This window comes from Vombatus ursinus, unplaced genomic scaffold (assembly GCF_900497805.2).
Source record: "Vombatus ursinus unplaced genomic scaffold, bare-nosed wombat genome assembly UNPS02014772.1, whole genome shotgun sequence".
Taxonomy (NCBI): Eukaryota; Metazoa; Chordata; class Mammalia; order Diprotodontia; family Vombatidae; genus Vombatus; species Vombatus ursinus.
In genome coordinates, this window is record NW_020954550.1 from 6,052,888 (window position 1) to 6,074,582 (window position 21,695).

Here is a 21,695-nt window from a genome sequence, read left to right on the forward strand (position 1 = left end):
ATACCATATTCTTATTTTTTAAAAGATAATGAATTAAAATTAATGTGATCTCAAGAATACAATGGAACATTTTAGGAGAGCCCTTGAGATAATTGTTGAGACCATTGGATGTATTATCAAAGACTGGAGAGGACAAGGGAACTCCCTTATGTAGCTCACCATAAGATTTGGGACTTTATTATCATGAAATAAGCAGAGGGGTGGGCACCTCATGTGTAGCATGACTGTATGCCATGAAGTCGTGATGCCCTGCTTTTAATAAGTACAAGGGACAGCTCCAGTTCCAAGGCTCAATTGGAATTTATCTGAAGTTTCTTTTGGTTAGGTCTAGGGCTATGAATATAAAATGATGGCACTCTGCTTATGGTCTCTCTTGTTCTTAGGCTTACTTCTACTTGCCTAGGGCATGATTTTAGCATGCTTAAATTACTTATGGGACTTCCATATGGGACCAGAGTCTGACCCTACCTGCCTTGTGCCTCAGCCCTTCCCGAAGTAGGAATTTGTCTTCTGTCTCTCTAAATGGATAAACACCTCTTCCCACATCACTACCATGGCTGTCATTAATCACACCAGACAAGAATTTGGCGGCTGCTGCATTTTCTTTGTTTATAATTGGACACATGACATACAAGGCTATGGGCTGGGGTAGGGGTTGGAATGGGCGACTGGTTAGGAAGTTAAACAATGCAGATGAGCACAGGCCACTTTGGATACTTTTGGAGTACAAAACTCTGTCTCTTCTTCTGTCTCTTCCTTCTCTAAATAGAGTATCACCAGAATAGCAGTGAAGGGGTCCAGAAGCTTCCAAAGGCAAATTCAAAAAGAGGTCACTTAAATTGGTGAACAATATCCAGGAAGGGAGTCTGAGAAGACAGGGTTACAGTTGTCATACTTAAATCCTGAGTACCCAAAGAAGAAACTTCCAAAAGAGTTCTTTGTGTGAAAATGTAAGGGGCAGAGAACAGAAACTGTTAAAAAAAATCCTTATATTATCACTGCTTGCCTCCCCCCTCACCTCTGTATATACATATATATACACACATATATAAAATAATATGTAAAAATCCTTCTGTGGATAACAACCATGCTTCTGTATTTTCCATTGCCAGGGGAATTGGAAGCCTCCTCTTTTCCCTTATTAGCCTGACTCTAGAGCCAGGAGGTTTTTGAAGAGCAGGGATGCCATCATCTTTCCCATAACCCCCTACTGGTTATTTTAAGTCAGGATGAATTTACTTGGTTGTTGAACTGAATAACCAAAAGAAGCTTTTCACCCAAACCCACAGGAAAAAGGTGGTTCGCCCAAAGAAGAATCAATTCATTGGCTTCCAGATATATTTCCAAAGCCTTGGTACACGAGAAGCATCAAGTGAGGGAAATGGCTTGTATTAGTCAAGAGCATAAAATCTTTGAATCTCATATTTGGAAGGGACTTCAGAAGTTGTATAATCCAACCAATATCTGAACAGGCTGATAATGCTCTACTACAGGGATGGGGAACCTGCAGCCTCAAAGAAAAGTATATCATGATATGTTAATTTTGTTTTCTCCACTATCTTCTGTTCTAAAAATAAATACGCTATATGAATAGCAGGATTTATATAACATTTTAAGATTTACAAAGTTCTTTATATATGTTAACTCATTCGATCTTCATGACAACTTTGTGAGGTAGATGTTACAATTATCTCCATTTTACAGATGAGGAACCTGATTCACAAAGAGATTAAGTGATTTACCCAGAGTCATACAGCTGATTTATGTCTGAGATAGCATTTGAACTCAGGTCTTCCTGACTCCAGGTCCAGTGCTCAATCCATGGTGCCATTTATATTTTTCCTAGAATTTTAGCAAAATATTTGGTACAGTGTCCCATACCATTTTTATAGATAAGAGGGAGCAATGTGGACTATATGGTAATAGAATTGGATTTGGGACTGGTCAAATAGCTGGAATAAAAGAGCAATCATTGATGGTTCAATGTCTATTTATCTACTTGACAGGAAGTCTCCAGTGGAGTTACCCAGGAATCTGCTTGGTCCTGTGCTTTTTTCACATTTTTTATCAATGCCTTAGATCAAAGCACAGGTGGCATGCTTATCAAATCTGCATGTAACACAAAGCAGGGAGTGGTATCTAACATCCTCGATTATAGTCAGGATCCCAAAAGATTTTGACAGGTTGAATCACTGGGTGGAACATATCATTTGACCCAATGAAATCACTGGGTTGAATCCAGTAAGATGAAATTCAATAGAACTAAATATAAAATCTTACATTCAGGTTAAAAAATCAGCCTCACAAGTAGAAGATAGGGGAAAGCATAGTTAGCACTTTGTCTGAAAAAGATCTGGGGATTTTTGTGCAGGCTCAATAAGAGACAGCAGTATGATGTGATGGCCAACAAAGCTAATGTAATCTTGACCTGCATTAGGAGAGTCATAGCTTCCAGGAATAATAGGGTTATGCTTTTCTGTATTCTGCCTTGATCAGATTATGTTTGGAGTATTGTGTTCAACTCTGGACTCCACAATTTAAGAAGGATATTGTTAAGTAGGAGAGTGGTTAGACTCTTTAGAGGATGGCAACCAGAAAGATGAGGGGCCTGAGTCATAGGAAGATCATTTTAAGGAATTGGGGATATTTAGCCTGAATTTGGGAAGTTACAAAGGGCATATGAAACATGTATTTAAACATTTTAAGGGCTTTATGTGGAAGAGAGATTAGATTTGTTTTGTTCAGTCCTACAGGAAAGAACCAGGGACAGAGAGTATAAGCTACAAAGGGTTTATCAGTTACAAAGTTACATACAAAGTCATAAGTTACAGAGAATTTATGGTTGACCTTAGGAAAAACTGTCTAACAAATGAAGCTATTGAAAAGTGGCATAGCCTTTGGAAGAAGTGGGGTCTTTGTCATTTGAGATATTAAAGATAATAGTTTGTGGGGAACATTATTGTGGGAATTCCTTTTTAAGTATGGCTTGTACAAGATGGAGGTTGGTGTCCTTTCCAACTCTTAAATTCAGTGATTCTATGACTATGAGAAAAATCATTTAAGATAGATGAATGTGAATACATTCCTAAGATTAGAAAACATATTGAGGAGATTAGCTTGATAAAATGTCTGTTCAATTTGAATTTGATTTTTAAGTCAGATTAACCAATATTTCTTCTTTAAGCAATTGTATGTGCCCAGCTTCATAATAGGCCATTAGAGGAAGAAACTTTAAAGAAATATTTGGGACCTCATAGTATTTTTATTTTATTTTAGAGGCAATCGAGGTTAGGTGACTTTCCCAGGATCACACAGCTAGTAAATGTCTGAGGCCAGATTTGAATTCAGGTCCTCCTGACTCCAGGGCTAGTGCTCTTTCCACTGCATCACCTACCTGCCCCTGGGACCTCATAGTATTACATGGAGTTTCTGACCTCACATTAGTCTAGTTTAGAGGATCTCTCCATGCTTTCTTCTAAGATTTGGATTGATGACCAGTTAACGGTCATCTGGACACTCCAAATCTTGGTCACTACTGGAATCCTTCCCTCCTGGTTATTTGCCCCTCTGTTCTTTTTATTTCTGACACTAGCCACAATTTAAGCAAGAATTCTTTATTTACAAGGGCCAGGGCTTAAATCTACAAACAAATCTACAAATTATGAAGATGTATAATATTTGTCGGTTATATAGGCAATCCAAAGCAACCTCAGGGTCCAGTCAGAGTTCCTATGCACCCACCTTGGCAACTTGGCTGCTATTCATTTAAGCTAGCCCCCTCTCAAAAGGGATTTGGAGTGGCTCTGGTGGCTGCATGCTTTTTGCCATACTAGAATCAAGAGTCTATGGAAACCTGTACTCCGCAACTAAATCTATATTCCTAACAGTGTGGGACCAAACCCAGAAAGGTATTCTCCTTGGTTTTTCTCTGTTCAGTGTTTAAGGCCCTTTACAACATGACTGAAATCTTTCTCTACAATGTTATTTTATATTACTCTCCTTCCTGTACTCTGTGGTTCAGCCAAATTGACCTCCTTGCTGTAATATACCCACACAAACATACAAATACACTGATAGCCACACCCACACCCACACATGCACACACACTCAGACATGCACATACACACACACACACACCCCATACCCACACCCAAACACCCATTCTATCTCCCATCTCCACACCTTTACATTGGCTGTACTCCATGCCTAGAATTACTCTCTCACCTCTGCCTCCTAGAATTCCTTGTTTCCTTAAAAATTCTACTCATGTCATTTTCTACATGAACTTATACTCTCTATATTTTATTATTTGCATGTTGTCTCTCCCATCAGAATGTGAGCTCTTTGAGAGTAGGGACTTGGGATCAGGATCTTCCTGAGTTCAAATCCAGCTTCAGAAACTTACTAGCAGAGTGACCCTAGCCAAGTCACTTAACCCTGTTTGTCTCAGCTTCCTCATCTGTAAAATGAGCTAGAGAAGGAAATAGCCCGCCAAGAAAACCCAAAATATGGTCACAAAGAGTCAGAGATGACTGAAATAATTCAATGACAAAAGCTTGATTAGCAAAATGACAAAAGACAAGTCACTTCACCACTCAGGGCCTCTGTTGCCTCATATTTAAAAGGAAATGGTAGGTCTTGATCTGTATTTCTAAAGTCCATTTGAGCTCTGAAGTCTTTGATATTGAACTCTCCTTGCCTAAATTTCTTCACTAATAAAACATGGTCATTAAGAGAGTAAATGATGTCTTTGGTGTAGGGAATTTATGGGCCTTGCAAATACTGGGATAGAAATATAGAAATGCATTATAATCATAATCATTAAGTTTATAAGATGCCATGAAATAAGAAAGTAAGAATGACAAAGGAGAGTGACCATAGCTGGGGATGAGAGGAAAACTGAACAGCCTACAGAAAAATTCAGAATGTTTTAAGAGAGGAATTAAAGGAACAGATAGCATAAGAAGATAATGTGGCTAAAGAAAGGTACTAATACAGTTTCATAAAAGCATGTTGACAAACATGCTACATTTCTACTACAGAGTAGTAAAAAGCAATACAACTGAGTTCTTGTCCACAAGACTCTTCTAAACAGATATAGATAATGCACCAGTCTGAATCCTGACGGGAAAATTCATAAAAAGTCACAGTGAGTCCTTTGTCTGGCTTAGGCTAGTATACATAGACAGACAGGGAGGTCTGCTGATCCTGGGGACTGGGTTGAGCACTCTAACACCAAGGGAGAGGCTGTGCACCAGGGTAAAAGGAAGTCCTAGACTCATACCATGGTACTATGATGTGGACAGAGGCCAACTGGCAGCTTTGTCACCTACTACCCAGTTCTAAGTCACAGATCTTGAAATAACTCAACACTCAGTACCCCAAGAAAACAAAAACAGGACCAGCCCAGACCTTTCCTCCAGAAGTATGGTAGAGCCCAGCCCTAACATCAAGTCTGACATCAGGAAGTAGGCTGGAAGAATGGGCAAACAAAAAAGTAAGCCCACCATAAAGAGCTATTTTTGTGGTAGGATGTTCAAAGACACAAATGCATAAGAAGAGAATGACTTCGAAATATCCATAAGCAAAGTTCCAGAGAAAAACAAAAGTTAGACACAAACTCAACTAGAATTCTAGGAAGAGATAAAGTGAATTTTAAAAAGGTAAAAAAAAATGTTTTCATAAATGGAATGATATCACTTGAGGAAAAAAATGAAAAGAAATGAGTGCTGTAGAAGAAAAATTGGAAAGAGAAATAACAGTTTGTAATAAGATGTACAAAACCTTGCCAAAGCAACAACCCCCCTGAAGATTAGAATGGATCAAACAGAAGCCAATGATGCCATGAGGCAACAAGAAATATTAGCACTACACCAAGGAGATCAAAAGGCTAAAGAAAATTGAAGAAAATGTAAGATATCTCTTGTAAAAACAACTGGTCTAGAAAACAGATTGAGGAGAAAACATTTAAGAATCACTGGACTATCTGAATGCTATGACCAAAAATAAAAAAAAGAGTCTTGACATCCCATTTCAAGAATTCTTATTCCCCCTCACCCAGACCCTCCCTATATTTCTTAGAACTAGAGGGTGAAGGGGAAATAGAATAGATCTACTAGTTATCTCCTGAAAGAAATCCCAAGATGAAAACTCCCAAGAATATCATAGCTAAGACCCAGAGTTTTCAGGCAAAGAAAAAATTTTGCAGGCAGTTAGAAAGAAATAATTCAAGGAGCCACAGTCAGAATTATACATGAGTTAGCAGCCACCACTATAAAGTAGCAGAGAACTTGGAATATGACATTGCAGAAGTCAAAGGATATGAGGCTTATAGCCAAGAATAACCTGCCTAGCAAAACTGAATATAATGCCACAGGGGAAAAATGGATCTTTAATGAAACAGAAGACTTTCAAGCATTCCTGATGACCAGAGCTGTGTAGTAACTTTGAAGTCCAAATATAGGAGTGAAGAGAAGCAAAAATAGGTAAACATGAATGAATAATGATAATTGACTTAACAAGGATGAACAGCTTGTATTCTAATATAGGGAGATGACATGTCTCCCCTCTGAGCCCCATCATCATGAAGAGTCCTAGAGGGAATCTTAATTAGACTATTATGTTTTGGTGATTTGGGGGAAAAATGGAAAGAGAAGTGAAGAGATATAATTGGAGGGGAAGGAAAGGAAGATTGGGTAAAATTATCTCACATAATTAGGGTACACAAATAGAGCTCTATACAAACAAGGAGAAGGAGGTAGGGAGAGCAGCTGACCTTCCAAGTCTATTTTCATTTGAACTGGTTAAAGGAAGAAAGAATATACACCCACACATATACATTCACAGAGCTGGGTGCAGAAATACATTTGATTGAACAGGGAAATAGGAGAGAAGAGGAAGGGAGAATTAGAGTGAGATAGATTTAAGGGAAGGATTAGTCCTAAGCAAAAGAGACTCCAAGAATGTACAAAAAAGTTTATAGCTCATCTGATGTGGGAAAGAACAGGAATCTGAGAGGGTACTCAAATTGGGGAAATGGATGAACAAGTTTTGGTATATGAAAGTGATGGAATATTAGTGTGTTGTAAGAAATGATGAAGGAATGGTTTTAGAGAAACCTGGGAAGACATGTGCAAACAGTTGTGGGCAGAAGTGAACAGAATCAGGAGAACAATTTGAAAGAATAAGCAAAATATCAGTGTAATAAGCAACCATGGATCCAGAGGGTTAATAATGAAATATGCTACCCACCTCGAGATAGAAAGGTTAAGGACTCTGCAGAATGAGACAGTTTTTCAGGAGACAGGACATAGCTAATATGGAAATTTGTTTTGATTAACTATAAAATTTGTAACAAGGTTTGTTTTTCTTTAGTGCTCAAGGAGGGGTGGGAGAGTTGGCATGGGGGAACGTTAGAAGGCAAATTTTTTGCTGACTGAAATAAAAAAAATATAATTTAAAAAATCTTATTGACAAGATCTAGGAGGAATAGAACTGATGGGTAGCATCTCTACAGCATGGCAATAGAAGACCTAGCAAGATAGCCAATATGAAGCAATCACCTAAACTGATCCATGGAGGCCATGAAGTAAGAAAGATTCAAGTTACTGGAGTAATGCTGACCAACCAATCAGATGTGAAGTTGATGATGTATATCTCAAGAGAGTCAATACTTTAGCATCTTTTGGTATATACATATACATATGTATATATGTATATGTATATATGTATGTAATATTATACATATACATATATACATCTACATCTACATGCATACACACATATTTGGAGGGGGTGGGATTGGTTACTACTATTGATTCCATCGCAAGAGAAGGAATGAGTTATTTTGCAGTAAATTTACAAAGTAATCTATAATACTCTATGGTCACTGTTCAGTTTTAGTTGAGGGTAGCCCCCTGTTGAAGGTCACTGACACATAGGACAAAATCAATTCAGGGATGCATAAGCAAAAAGTAATTTAATTAATTAATTTTTAAGGTGGGGAGGGAAAGGGAGATAAAAACCATCTCACTCATCCACTTTTAAAATTAAGTGGCTCTACCAAACTCTGTTCAATAAATACACTAAATAAATTTAAACTGTTCAAATACTGCTGAGTATGTGTCAGTTTTATATTATAGCTTAGTAAGGGAGGGAAGTGAGAGGCAGGGGAAATGAATAGGAGCTGAAGAGAGAGATACACAACCTCAATGTTTGCCAGAGCCTAGAGTGCTATATAAGTATGAGCTATTATTATTATCACTCTTTTTTGGAAAAAAGAGAATACAGTCCATTCAATTTTAAAAGGTAAATATTTGCAAGTGTCTGTTACAGAAAGTAGTATAATTGCTACCTAAAGTTTGAAGCACAAGAATTCTTGAAATCTTTCCTCACCTATTTTTCCTTGAAGAAAAATTCTTAATATTTTGCTCTGGAAAATGTGGAGGGTCACATTTCATTTTAGAGAGAAAAAAGGTCATGTACTTTCATGGCGCAACATCCCCATTTTGTGGCCTTTTAGATTATTGCTGCTAAAGATTTTTAAAGCCAGTGCAGTTCTTTGTGTAAATATGGGTGGGCCTCTTGCTACTTGCCCCTTAGGGCCTAGGAAATGAAGACAAAGCTGGGGGTTCCTCGATCTTGCTATAAGAATTAGTGAATGAACAAAGTCTAGATAGAAATCTAGGGCCACCCTCTGCCTGGGGCAGCTTGGATTGACCTGATTGGGAGAGTTGAAACCCAATGGTTGAGTCCAACATAACTGGATTTAGCTTAAACTCTAAATTATACCTGAAACATTTGGAATGAAGGTGGTACATAAGTTTAGAATTAGGCCATCCTTTTTGGTATTAGTGGTAGGAAATGATTATTATTCCATTGCTCGACAAACATTTGTTAAGCACTTTCTGTGTAACTGGCACTGAACTAATTTCTAGGGGCACGAAGAAAGGCAAAAACATTGCTCCTGCCCTCAGGCATTTTACATTCTGATCAGGGAGATAACATGCAAAAATAAATGATAAGCAGAAATAAATTTCAAAGAGAAGGTACTCGTGGTGGGAAATTGGGAAAGGCCTGTTGTAGAAGATGGAGAGGTCAAGCTAGAATTAACCCATAGACAAGGGCTGCCCCTGATTTCCTTATTTAGTGGGGAAGGAAAGGTAAGGAGAAGTCTTGCCTTCTCATTTTTTGCCTTAGAACATAAACTTTCCCATGTAATCTCATGAAGAATATAGCTGATCGGGGGGCACAAGGTACAGTATATATGACTGGATGTTCTCTATCTGGAGTCACTTGGCTGGGCGAGGGAGTGAGGTTGTGTTTTGGCTTTTGAGTATTGCTGGCTTGTAAAGTGAATCTGTTCTTCAAGAAATCAAGAAGAGAGTAAATATGGAACTTGGGGCTGCCCGAGACAGGGATTTGAAGGCAAGAGTGAAGTTCTACTAACATAACCAAGTTCAACCAGCATTTGTCCTGTTGACCTTAAGGGAAAGTACTACATTTCAAAGGAAAATTGATCTAGGATCAATCTGTTGATAAACAGGCTTTTATGTTCAAGACACTGAACTAGGTACTGGGGAATTCAAAGACAAAAGTCAAATAAGCCCTGCCCACAAGGAGTTTATATTTGAGCAGAGGAGACAACGCATATCTAAATAAGTGTATACAAGTAATTTTGGGAGGCTAGGCACTAGGAAGGAACTAGGGGAATCAGCAAAGGCCCCATGCAGAAGGTGAGACTTGACCTCAGTTTTGAAGGAAACCAGGGATTCTAAGAGGAAGATTCTAAGAGGAAGGGAAAGGCAAGCATGAGGGGAATAGTCAGTGCAAAGATAGGAGATAGACTCTTGTTTTTAAAGAATAAGAGTCCTTTGCTAGGTCTCTTTACCCAGAGCCCTGTCCCCTACTCCCACTCCATTCCCTGTGTCTTCCTCCTGAGATTACCTGCCATTTATACTCTATATATCTTGCACATACAGTATTATTTGCTTGTCATCTCCCCCAGTGGAATGGTTTTGCCTTTCATCATATCCCTAGCACTTGATTCATCATTGCAGTAAGCACTTCTTGATATTTGTTGACTTACATAGGCCAGTTTGGCTGAATTGTAGAGTGAAGGAAGGGGAGTGATGAATAAAAAGGCTAAAAAAGGCAGATTGAGGACAAGTTGCAAAAGGCTTCAAAAACCAAACAGAGGAGTTTATATTTGATCCAAGAAGCAATAGGAAGTCATTGGAGGTTATTAGGGGGTCTTCAAAAGGACTAACACCACTGGTGTGAGGCCTGCTGAACCCCTTTCAGGGCTGCTTATCCACTTTTGGTGTCCAACTCTTACCTGTGGTTCCAAGAAGCTGTAGCATGTACATTGGCCACACCCTGGTAAAACCTTCATGGCAGCTGGGCTAAAGTCTCAAACACATTGGTGAGTTAGGGCAATGTCTATCCCAAGCATGTGAAGACTTCTCTGGGTGGAATGGGAGGATGAGAACAATTTGTTTCAATAGCCATGAAGGCAGCCGAAGCAGGAGCTGTGGAGCTTGGTCAGACATTGATGATACCAAGGTCATCCACTGCATCTTGGGCCATTGCCAGTTGTCCTGATTTTTGTCCTGCCACTGGACTTTGAAGAGAGAGTGAGACTGACAACTTTGTACAACTCTGCCTTGCTTAAATCCAACTCAAAAATCAAGACATCATCCTGATGTCATTGATTCTTTCTGAAATCAAAGGACAAACAATAATTAAATAGGAGAATAATGTGATCAGACTAAGGCTTTAAGAAAGTCACTTTGGTAATTGTATGGAAAATCAAATGGAGAGGACAAAGATTTCAAGCAGGGAAACTTGTTTCACTGGCTTGGACATCTTAACATGGAAATGGCCAAAGGGGAGAATCTTTATCATTGGGAGGAGGACTTCAAACTTGGACAAGGACTTTCTGAATGAAATGATGATTTGTTTGAAAACTAGGTTGTCCCTCATGAGTGGGAGGAAACTTCCAAATACATTACAGCCTAGGAGGCTATTGACAAGTTAGGGAATAAGGGAATTCTGGCATTTTCAAATGCCTGTGTCAGTGAGCCAAGACAGCCATATGAAGGAGACCAAGTTCTTATTTAGAGAGATTGTGTTGACAAAGACCTGGAGATAAACTAATGAAAGGGCTGTTTACTTTTGTACCAACAATCTGTTAAATTTATTGCTTAGATAAAGATTGTTATTTTGGTCTTAACTTTATTTTGAATTCTCTTATTTTTCTTGGCTAGGGTCATGTTATTAAACTTTTTTTTTGCTAGCAGGACAGTACCTTATCTATTAATGGATAACTTAATGATAATGATACATGACAATTGCACTTCATATTTGTATGGTACCTTGACTTTATCAGAATGAAGGCAGCTTGGAGTACTATCAATCTTAATCCTGAAGTGGTATGGTTTGAGAAGCAGCCTGGCATTATGGAAAGAGAGCTAGCTAGCTAGGAATCAAGAAGTGTTATATTTGAGTTTTGGCTCTGACAAACTATATAACTTACCCATGAGTCACTTAATTTCTCAGTGCCTCTGGAAACTTCCATATTACTACAAAACTTTCCCCTTAAAAATAATTAGGGGCAACCTAATGGCCCCTGAAGTTTGATTTTGGATATTAGTGCCCTAAGAAACATGGATTACAGTGATAAGAAAACAGAAAAAAAAAATGAAAGTGAAGGATGTCAGACCAGGTCTTTATAGCTAACCATAGCAATCACCCTAGATGTATTTATTTATAGAAATCTGCTTCCCACAATGGGGCAGTATTAGACTTTGAAACTAGTCAATTCAATTCCCAGGCTAAAAGGAACATGGGTTCATAAGAGCATAAGGTTAGAGGGAAAAGGATGGGGCTAGTAGGAGGGACATTATTTTTTAGACCCTTCCCCTTCCTCTAGAGTGTTGTTCTCCAGCTATATTATTGGTTCCTGGAAGCTTTGGAAGTTTGGAGGTGGTCTGTGGCTGGAAATGAGGCCGTGCTAGATGCCCCCCTTGCCACATACTTAGACTGCATTTCCATAGAATTGTAGGGGATTCTGATATGATTTACAACTTTTGTACAGCATCCTGAAAGAAATAAACCAGTGATGATCAACTATTCTTCTGCAGACAGGAATGTTTTTGAGGAAGGAATGGAGAGAGTATATCACTTAATGCTTTCATTTCTATGCTGCTACATAAGTTTCAAGCTGTTTATCATTATTATTATCATCATCACTATTATTATAACATGATTGTGAAACTTATTGGCCTTAATTATAGCAATTTTGAATTTTGATGCCATTTTATACCCTTTCTAATTACTATAAAGATTATAGATTTTTTCCATATAATTGAAAATGACTCTAATTTAATGGGTTCATGGATTCATATAGAATTTCAGTCTTTGGCTTTGTCATTAAAGGTTAGTGTATATCATCAACTTCCTTTTAAATTACATCTTTGTCTAACCCAGTAATATGTGATCTGTGTGATACAGTAGCCTAATGTTTCCCATTAGGGTGGAAAATTAGCTAATTTGAAATAAAAAAGAACTAAATAAACATTTCCACATGCAAAAAATCATTATAGAGCTTAATGTACTTTGTTATTTGCCTTTGTTGATAATTTTTCTCCCAGAACTATGCCTGACTGTTTGACCTTCAAAAGAGATTTATGTGGACATATATGTACATATGGATCCCTGGTTGTGTGTACACACACATTTCTGGGTCTCAAAAGGAAAATCCATTTGGTTTATCATCATTTGGTCATTCTCCATGAGTTCTCTCTTCTCCCATTTTCTTCTTTTTCATAACTCCTTGACTTCATTCTCTCCTCTCTTCTTCTCCCTAGTCTGTGATGATGAGGTAGCCCTTCTCCTTAACACAGCCCTCCACTCTTCTCAAGCAGATTGCAATCTTAATTACATCCATCCCTTCTTTTTCCTTTCTCTCATCCTCTTTCCTTCCCATCCTGCCTTTCTTACATTTTCATCTTATCCCAATCTACTGCTTCTATTTCTACTGTCCAAAGCTCTCCTGTCCTTAAAAACAAACAAATGAAAATGTTATTGGATCCTTCCATCCTACCTCCTTTTTCTCTCATCAAAATCTTGAAAAAGCTGTTTATATTCACTGTCTCTACTTTCTATCCTCCCAATCATTCTTTAGTCCTTTGCAGTTTGGCTTCTGAACTCATCACTCAACCAAAGCTGCTTTCTTCAAAGTTACCAGTGGTCTGTTAATTGCCAAAACTGTTTTTTTTTTCAACCCTAATCCTTCATGATCTCTCTACTTGATTTGATACAGTGGATCACTTTCTTCTCTTGAATATTCTCTCCTCCCTGGGTTTTGATGGCACTATTCTCTCCTAATTTTCCTCTTCTCTGACTGCTTCCTTTCAGTCTCCTTTGCTGGCTTATTCAACAATCCATATCACTCCCCCTAACTATAAGTAGTCCCCAAAGTTCTCTCCAAAGCCTTCTTCTCTCTTCTCTATACTACCTCTCTTGGTAGCATCATCAGTTCCAATCGGTTTTATGATTTCTGTGTAGATGATTCTCAGATCTATATATTCAGCCCTAGTCTCTGCCCTGAGCTTTAATATTACACTACCAATTGACTTCAAAATAGATACTTCAAAATGTATGTCCCATAGACTCAAACTCAAAATCAACATGTCCAAAACAGAACTCTTTATCTTCCCCATTCCCAAACCCTCTCCTCTTCCAAAGTTACTAGTAATCTGCTAATTGGTCCCTATTTCTGTAAAAAATACTACCGTATTTCCAGTCTTCCAAGTTTATAATCATGTCATTATTCTTGACTCATACCCAATTAGTTGCCATATCTTGCTGTTTTTACCTCCACAACATTAGACTCCTTACTCATACAGCTACCATCTTAGTATAGGTTTTCATCATCTCTCTGCTAGATTATTGCAACAGCCTCCTTTTTGGTCCACTTGTTTCAATCTTCTCCCCACTTCAGTCATCATACACATAGTTGCCAAAATGAGTTTTCTTAAATGCACATCTGACCATGTTACTCCATCTCTCAAAACAACTATACCAGTTATATATGGATAGGATAAAATATAAATCCTTTATAACTTCATTTCATTTGTTTAGTTTATAAACCCTTCATAACTTCACCCAAAGCTATTTTTCCAGTCTTATTGGAAACTTATTGGATACTTCTCCTCCTATATCCTATGATCTAGCCAAATTGACCTTCTCTCTGTTCCTCATGGATAACACTTTATCTCCTTTCTCTGTGTCTTTTCACTGGACACTTTCCATGTATGTAATACCTTCCCTCCTCATCTCTGCTTCATAGAATCTCTCTTACTTTAAGAATGAAGTTCAAACACCACTCTTTATATAAAGCCTTTTTTGATCACCTTGACTGCTAGTACCCTCCCTTCCAACTAACCTTTGTATTTACTGTCATTATATTTATTCTGTATACATACACACATATATATTCCTCATCTCTGCCATTGGAATATAAGCTCCTGGAGAACAGGGATTGTTTTGTTCTTTGTACTTGTTTCCTGGCACTCAAGTACTGGCACATAGTAGACACATAATCAATAATTGTTGATCGATTGATTCAAGCACTAGAAAATGGCTCAAAGATGACCTTTAAGGGACAGCCTTGGCATAGGGTTCCTAAAAATAATTTAAGCTTTGGGGCTAATCTTAGTCTCATAACTTATTAATAGTGTACTTGATCAAGTAATTCCTGAACTTATTTGTCTTTAATACCATATTCAGAATTTAATTCAGTAATATTTGTTAAGCACTTACTATATAAAATAGGATACAAAGGTGAAAAATGGCATAGTCCTTGCCTTCTAGGAGCTTATGGTCTAATGGGAATGAAATGTTATGTATACAAATGAGTATGCTATAAGGTAATTTAAAGTACTATCCTTTTAAAGCCCTTTTCATCTAGAAGAGCTTAGTATTGAAGGGACAGAAAAGTACTTTTATGTAAAGAAAATTACTTAAATCAATAAATCCATTGATAAAGAATACAAGATTTGCCACTGTTATAGATGATCATTTGGATATCTGAGATAAGTATGAAAGGAACTTTGGTTAAATAAAAACCACTAAATATGTATGTGAAGAAATGTAGATTTCAGATGAGATTTGAGTGATTTTTGGACAGAAAAGGAACCATGGAATAAATGTAAAGACTTAAATTCCCTTGTGAAGAATGTAATATGATACCTGGTTTGTGTGTGAACAGTTTGGTGTTTCGTAAGGACTTTTATTTATTAGAAACTGGAAAAATATGAGTATGAAAAATACAACTTCAAGGACATAAAATGAAATGTTGGAATGGGTTGAAAAATTTAGAGCTGTAGGACAGTATGGTACCTCAGCTAATATAAATATAACTGTTTTATAAATTAGGAAGGTTAGAAAAGGAGAAATCATAAATATTTGGCAACTGAGGTATGGGTATGAATAAGAGACAATTATGATTTCACAGGGCAAATTTAGTGAGCTGTTACCTTTTAAGGAGAAAATTAGTCAATGAGAGCCAAGCGACTTTGATTTAAGCTATTGAAGATAGAGGAGAAAGAGGTTGAGACTGATGTGATAGAGTCCAAAGAACCTGGCAGAAAAGGAAAAAAACATTTTGTTGAACCTGTTTGAAAAAAAAAAAACAAAAAACAAAACAACATATCAGAAGCAGTTAGCTGACAAAAAGGCTGATAGGCTCAATAAAAACTCCAGCTCTAGCAATTGACATTTAGTGCCACCTAGAGCTAAACTGAGATGAAATCCCTCAGAAATTCCTCAGAGCCCATGGCTCTGGTTTCTGTCTGCTTTGATTTGTGAGGGAAAAGCAGAAAAGGGAAAGACAGATACAAAGGCAGCTATTGCAGGTACTTGGTTATATAAAGAAAGTTGGCAAGGCTGAATTATTAGCTGGTCTGGTCTGTATACTCCACAGGTAGCCCACTGAATGAGCATTCTGGTTCTCTGACTTAAAGGGTGTTTAAATTAAGAGATAATATTTTCTAAATGCTCTTTAAAGTGCAGCTGTAACTTGAAGACCTTATAACAGTTACTTTTAAGCATAGAAGCAAGGAGTATTTGTCTAGCTAGGGAGTGATGAAGACCAATAGATGCAGTTCTGTGTGGTGCAGATGTTCCTGAATGGACCAATAACATCAGAGCCTGTCATCCAGAGTTGTAAGTTACTCTGTGCACATGGATTTTTCTTCTTTATGTATTTCCTTGCCAGTTTTTTTTTAAGTATATGTCTTTTATTCCCAACACATACAGAGTACATTAGTGGAGGAGTGTGACTGAGTTTTGTTGTGATGTATGTATTTTTTATGCATTTGCTTTAATATATGAGTACCTGTAAAATTGTTACTTCCTTTGCCTTATTGCTAAGTAAATGGTTAGTTTTAAGATCTCAAAGTGTCATTATTGTGAGTGGTTAGTTTGTGTAAATAGAAGTACATTAGTGGGAGCTCAAGATCTAGAGTAGTGAGTTGAGGAGTCTATTTCCTTTCAACAGGTTACCTTTAGAATCCTAAAATCCCCTAATCCAGATCAGTCTCTGACTGCCTACATTCTCCAATTTGGCCCAAGTGTCCTTCTCACCCCAAGCAGTTAAAGACACTTTCATGCTAAAGGCTTACAGAGGTTAAGCCTCTTCTTCTGTTGAGTTCCCCCTTGGAAACTCCACTTGAGGAAGTACCCTTGCCAGCCAAGTTCACATCTGATCCAGTTCATTTCCTTACTCTCCTGCCTATTTTCCATCTACCCCTACCTCCATCCTTTTCACTTTCCTTTTATGTGTTGCCCTCCTACTGTTGGAATGTAAGCTCCTTGAGGGCAGGATCTGTCTTTCTTTTTGCTTGCATTCATATCCCCAGTGCTTAGTACAGTGCCTGGCAATATTAAGTGTTTAATAAATGATTTGTCTAATTCATCTAATCCAAGAGAATCTGAATACAAACAAATGATGGACACCTTTCTCTGGCAATCTAGACCTACCAGCATGAGAACAAAGTGTAGCAGGTAAGCCAACCCAGATAATAAGTAGGTATCCACATGCCTGAGGCCCTACAGAATAAGCCTGTATTACAAAAAAACCCACCACCTCCTCCAAATGATATTCTCTGCCTTCAAGGAGCTAGCAACTTAATAGGAATGATATGATATGCATATAAACAAGTCTAATATAAAGTAACAAGAGCAAAGGATCAATCTAGACAAAAGCCTATAAGAAATCTCAATGGGAAGAGATCACTTTCAATTGGATTGAGAGGTGGAGGCATCAGGGACAATGCCATGGAGTCGGTGTCTACCTGAGCAGGGACTTGAAGAAAGAGAAGGATTTCACAGGTAGAGATATGGAGGGAGTCCTTTCCAGGTATGGAAGATGTCCATACGCATGGAGGTGGGAATAGGTAGGATAAAATTAAGTGAATGTGTAGTAGTATATTTTAGCTGCAACATAGGAGTGTGTAAAAGGAAACAGTTTGAAATAATTCTGGGAAGGTAGGTTGGAGCCAAATAGGGGAAGGTTCTTAAATGCCAAGCTAAGAAATGTTTATTTTGTCCTATAGGTAGTAGGGAGCTATTGGAGACTTTGATCAGAGGCTGTGGTTAGATCTATGCATTTTAGGAAGTTTAGTTTGGAGTGTGTGTGTGAAAGAAGGCAGTGGGAGAGAATAGGAGGCTATTACAGAAGTTCAGGTAAGATGTGATGAGGTCTTAAACTTAGGTGGTATGAATGGAGAGGAAGGGACAGGAGTGTGAGACAGAATAAAAATTATTTGGTAATTTGATAACTGGTTAGATGTTAGGTGGGAGCCAGCTAGGTGGCACAGTGGATAGAGTGCCAGGCCTGGAGTTAGGAAGACTCATCTTCCTGAGTTCAAATCTGGCCTCAGGTACTTACTAGCTATGTGACCCTGGGTAAGTCACTTAACCCTGTTTGCCTCAATTTCCTTCTCTGTAAAATGAGCTGGAGAAGGAAATGGCAAACCTCTCCAGTATCTTTGTCAAGAAAACCCCAAATGGGGTCATGAAGAGTTGGACATGATTCAAAAACAAGGTTTCCAGCCAAAGTGACTTAGAGGATGATGATTGCATCAATGGATATAGGGAAGAAGGGCAGGTTGAAGAAGGGAGATGAAGAGTTTAATCTTGAACATGTCAAGTTTAAGGTGCTTGTGGGACATTCAGGTGGAGGTGCTCTAGAAGTAGTTGGAAATATGAGGTTTGGGCTCAGGGGAGGGCTGGGGCCTGGATACACTAGGTTTGAGATTCATTTGCCTACAGGTGATAACTGAAGTCATTAGGATGGATGAAATTCCCAAAGGAGAGGGTGAAAACAGAGGAGACAGGAGGGAAAAGAATGAAGTCTTGAGTTCACTCCTCCTTGGAAAAAATGAACTAATAAAAGAAGGAAGGAAACAAATGTATGCTAAATACCTACTATGTGCCAGGTACCATGCTAAGCACTTTACAAATATGATCTCATTTGATCATCACAACAGCTCTGGGAGGCAGGTGCTATCCCAATTTTATAGTTAAGGAAACTGAGGCAGACAGCGATTTAAGTGATTTTTCCAGGGTCACATAGCTAGTAAGTATCAGAGGCCAGATTTAAATTAAGGTCCTCCTGACCCCAGGCCCAGCTTTCTATCCATTGCACCACCTGCCTCTAAGGAGACAGAGAAGGAGAGAATGGGAAGTTTCAAGGAGAATCAGGAGAGAGCAGTGTCATAGATGCTAAGGGATAAAAGAGCACTAAGAGGCAGATGGTGGGGGCAACAGTGTTGAATGCTTCAGAAAGGTCAAGGATGAAGACCAGTAACAGGCAATTGTATCTGGTAGTTAAGGGGTCCTTGGTGACCTTGGAGAGAGAAGTTTCAGCAGAATAGTGGGGTCAGAAACCAGACTGCGGGAGGTTAAGAAGTAAATGGGTGAGTAAGTAGAGGGTTCCATATGTCCTGTATCAGAGGGACAAGTTTTTATTATAGAAATGGACGAGACTCAGAAAGAAGGGGAACTCATAGTTCTAAATAGAGAAGTGGGTCTCTCCCAGGAGTTTGGAGGGTGACACTCTTGAATTAGTCAGCAAAGGCACAGGCAAACTGTTCTAGATGGTTATCATTAAAAGTCCTACCTGACCTGTCTCACATTACTTGCTCAAGATTCTCTCTCTCTCTGTCTCTCTCTGTCTCTCTCTGTCTTTCCCCCCTCTCTCTCCCTCTGTCCTCTCCCTCTTTCTTTATTTCTCCTCCCTTTTCCTCTCTCATTCTCTCTCTCCTCTCTCTATCTCTCTCTCTCTTTCTCTCTTAAATGTATGTTTTATTCCCATATGTTAAAACAATTTTTTAACATTTGCTTGTTTTTTAAGTTTTGAGTTTCAAATTCTATTGGATTTTATTTTTTTTGAGAGAGACTGGGTATGATTACACATGTATAATCAGTCTCTCTCTTAAAAGATAATAAAGCAATATTCATGATTCATGTCTCTCAGTGTTCTGTCCCATGGTGATAAACAAAAAAACAAATCAAAACAAAAGATGATGTAGAGCAGTGATATCAAATTCAGATAGAAATAGTTCCCTGTTTGTTGGATATTGACCTAGAAAACCACAAATTAATATTATCTATGTTGTGTTACATTTTAATTTATTTTGTTAAATATGTCCCAATTACATTTTAATCTCATTCCCCTGCACTCAGTGGGCTGGGGAAGTTTGACATCTTTGAAGTCTAGGCTGTATGTACAATATTCTTTCTAAAAGTTAAGCATTGATGGGGAGGATAAATACAGAATTATCCCTTGATAGAGTGGCAGGGTCTAGGTTCTATTTTAGGGGAGAGGAGGACTGAATATACTTGTAGGTGGAGGAGAAAGAGCCAGATGAAAGGAGTAAATGGAGGATTATGGAGAGAAAATAATCAGTGAAAGGAACAAGGTCCTTGGTGAGGTGGGGAGAAGGATGGGGGCCAGGAAGAGGCAAAGACAGGATTAAGTAGAGCACTTATCCTTAGCAAAGATGAGTGTCATCTCATTGCTTGAGACTATACTCTAGAACACACCTGGAGTACTGTGTCCAGTTCTGAGGATCACATTCTAGGAGAGACTCTGACAGACTGGATTTTTCCACAATATAGTGAAGGTGCCTTAGAACCAATATTATAAGAGAGTTGGTTGAAATAATTGGGTATTATTATCCTGGAGAAGATGGGACTTAGGGAGGACCTGATAACTATCTTCACACTGTCTTAGAGTCAGCTGTCTTTATGTATTTATAGGCAGCTAGATGGCACAGTGGATAGAATGTTGGACTTGGAGTCAGGAATTCTGAGTTCTAATCCTGCTTTGGTCACTTAATTAGCTGTGTGACTCTGAGCAACTTGCTTAACCTCTCTTAGTTTCAGTTTCCTCACCTGTGAGATGGGGATAATCATAGCACTGATCTCACAGGGTTGTTGTGAGCATCAAATGAAATACCATTTGTAAAATGCGATATAAATGCTAGCTGTTATTAAAGTGCTATTGTGTGGAAAGGTTAGACTTATTCTTTGTTGCTCCTGAGGGGAAAATTAGGAGCCTGGGGTGGAAGTAATTGGGAGACAGCTTTTGGCTCAATTAAAAGAAGGGTTCTCTAACAGTTCTAGTTCTTGTTAATGGGTTGTCTTAGGAAGGAGTGAATTTCACATTATTGAGGCTGGCAGCTCCTCATCACTGAAGCCCAGGCTGGTCCAGGTTCATCTCTTGTTGAGACGTTCTGGAGTGGGGAGGGGAAGAGAGGGAATAAGCCAGGCACTGTGTTAAACACTTTTTTTTAATTAATTTTTTTTATTTTAAGTTTTCAACATTTACTTCCACAAGATTTTGAGTTCCAAATTTTCACCCTGTCTCGCCCCTCGCCCTGCCCCAAGATGGCATGCATTCTGAATACCCCTTCCCCTAGTCTGTTTTCCCTGCTACCTCTGCCCCCCTTCCCCTTCTATTTTCCTGTAGGGCAGGATAGATTTCTGTACCCCATTTCCTGTATTTCTTATTTCCCAGTTGCATGTGAAAATATTTTTTTTAAACATGTGTTTTTTTAAACTTTGGGTTCCAAATTTTCTCCCTTCCTCCCTCCCCATCCATCCTCATTGAAAAGGCAAGCAACTCAATATAGGCTATACTTGTGCAGTTATGCAAAACACTTCCATAGTAGACATGCTGTGAAAAACTAACTCTATTTCCCTTAATCCTATCCTGCCCCCCATTTATTCTATTTTTTCTTTTGACCCTGTCCCTCCTCAGAAGCATTTGCTTCTGATTACCCCCTTTCCCAATCTGCCCTCCTCTCTATCAAACCCCTACTCTCTTGTCCCCTTCCCCTCCTATTTTCCTGTAGGGTAAGACAGATTTCCATACCCAATTGAGTGTGTATGTTATACCCTCCTTAAGTAAAATCCTATGAGAATAAGATTCACTCATTTCCTCTTACCTTCTCCTGGTTCCTCTCCACTGTAAGAGCCTTTTCTTTTCTGTTTTTTTTTGTGAGATAATTTATCTCATTCTACCTTTCCCTTTCTCCTTCTCCTAGTATAATCCTCTCTCACCCCTTAATTTTATTCTCCAGATATGACCCCTTCATCTTCAACTCACCCTGTGCCCTCTA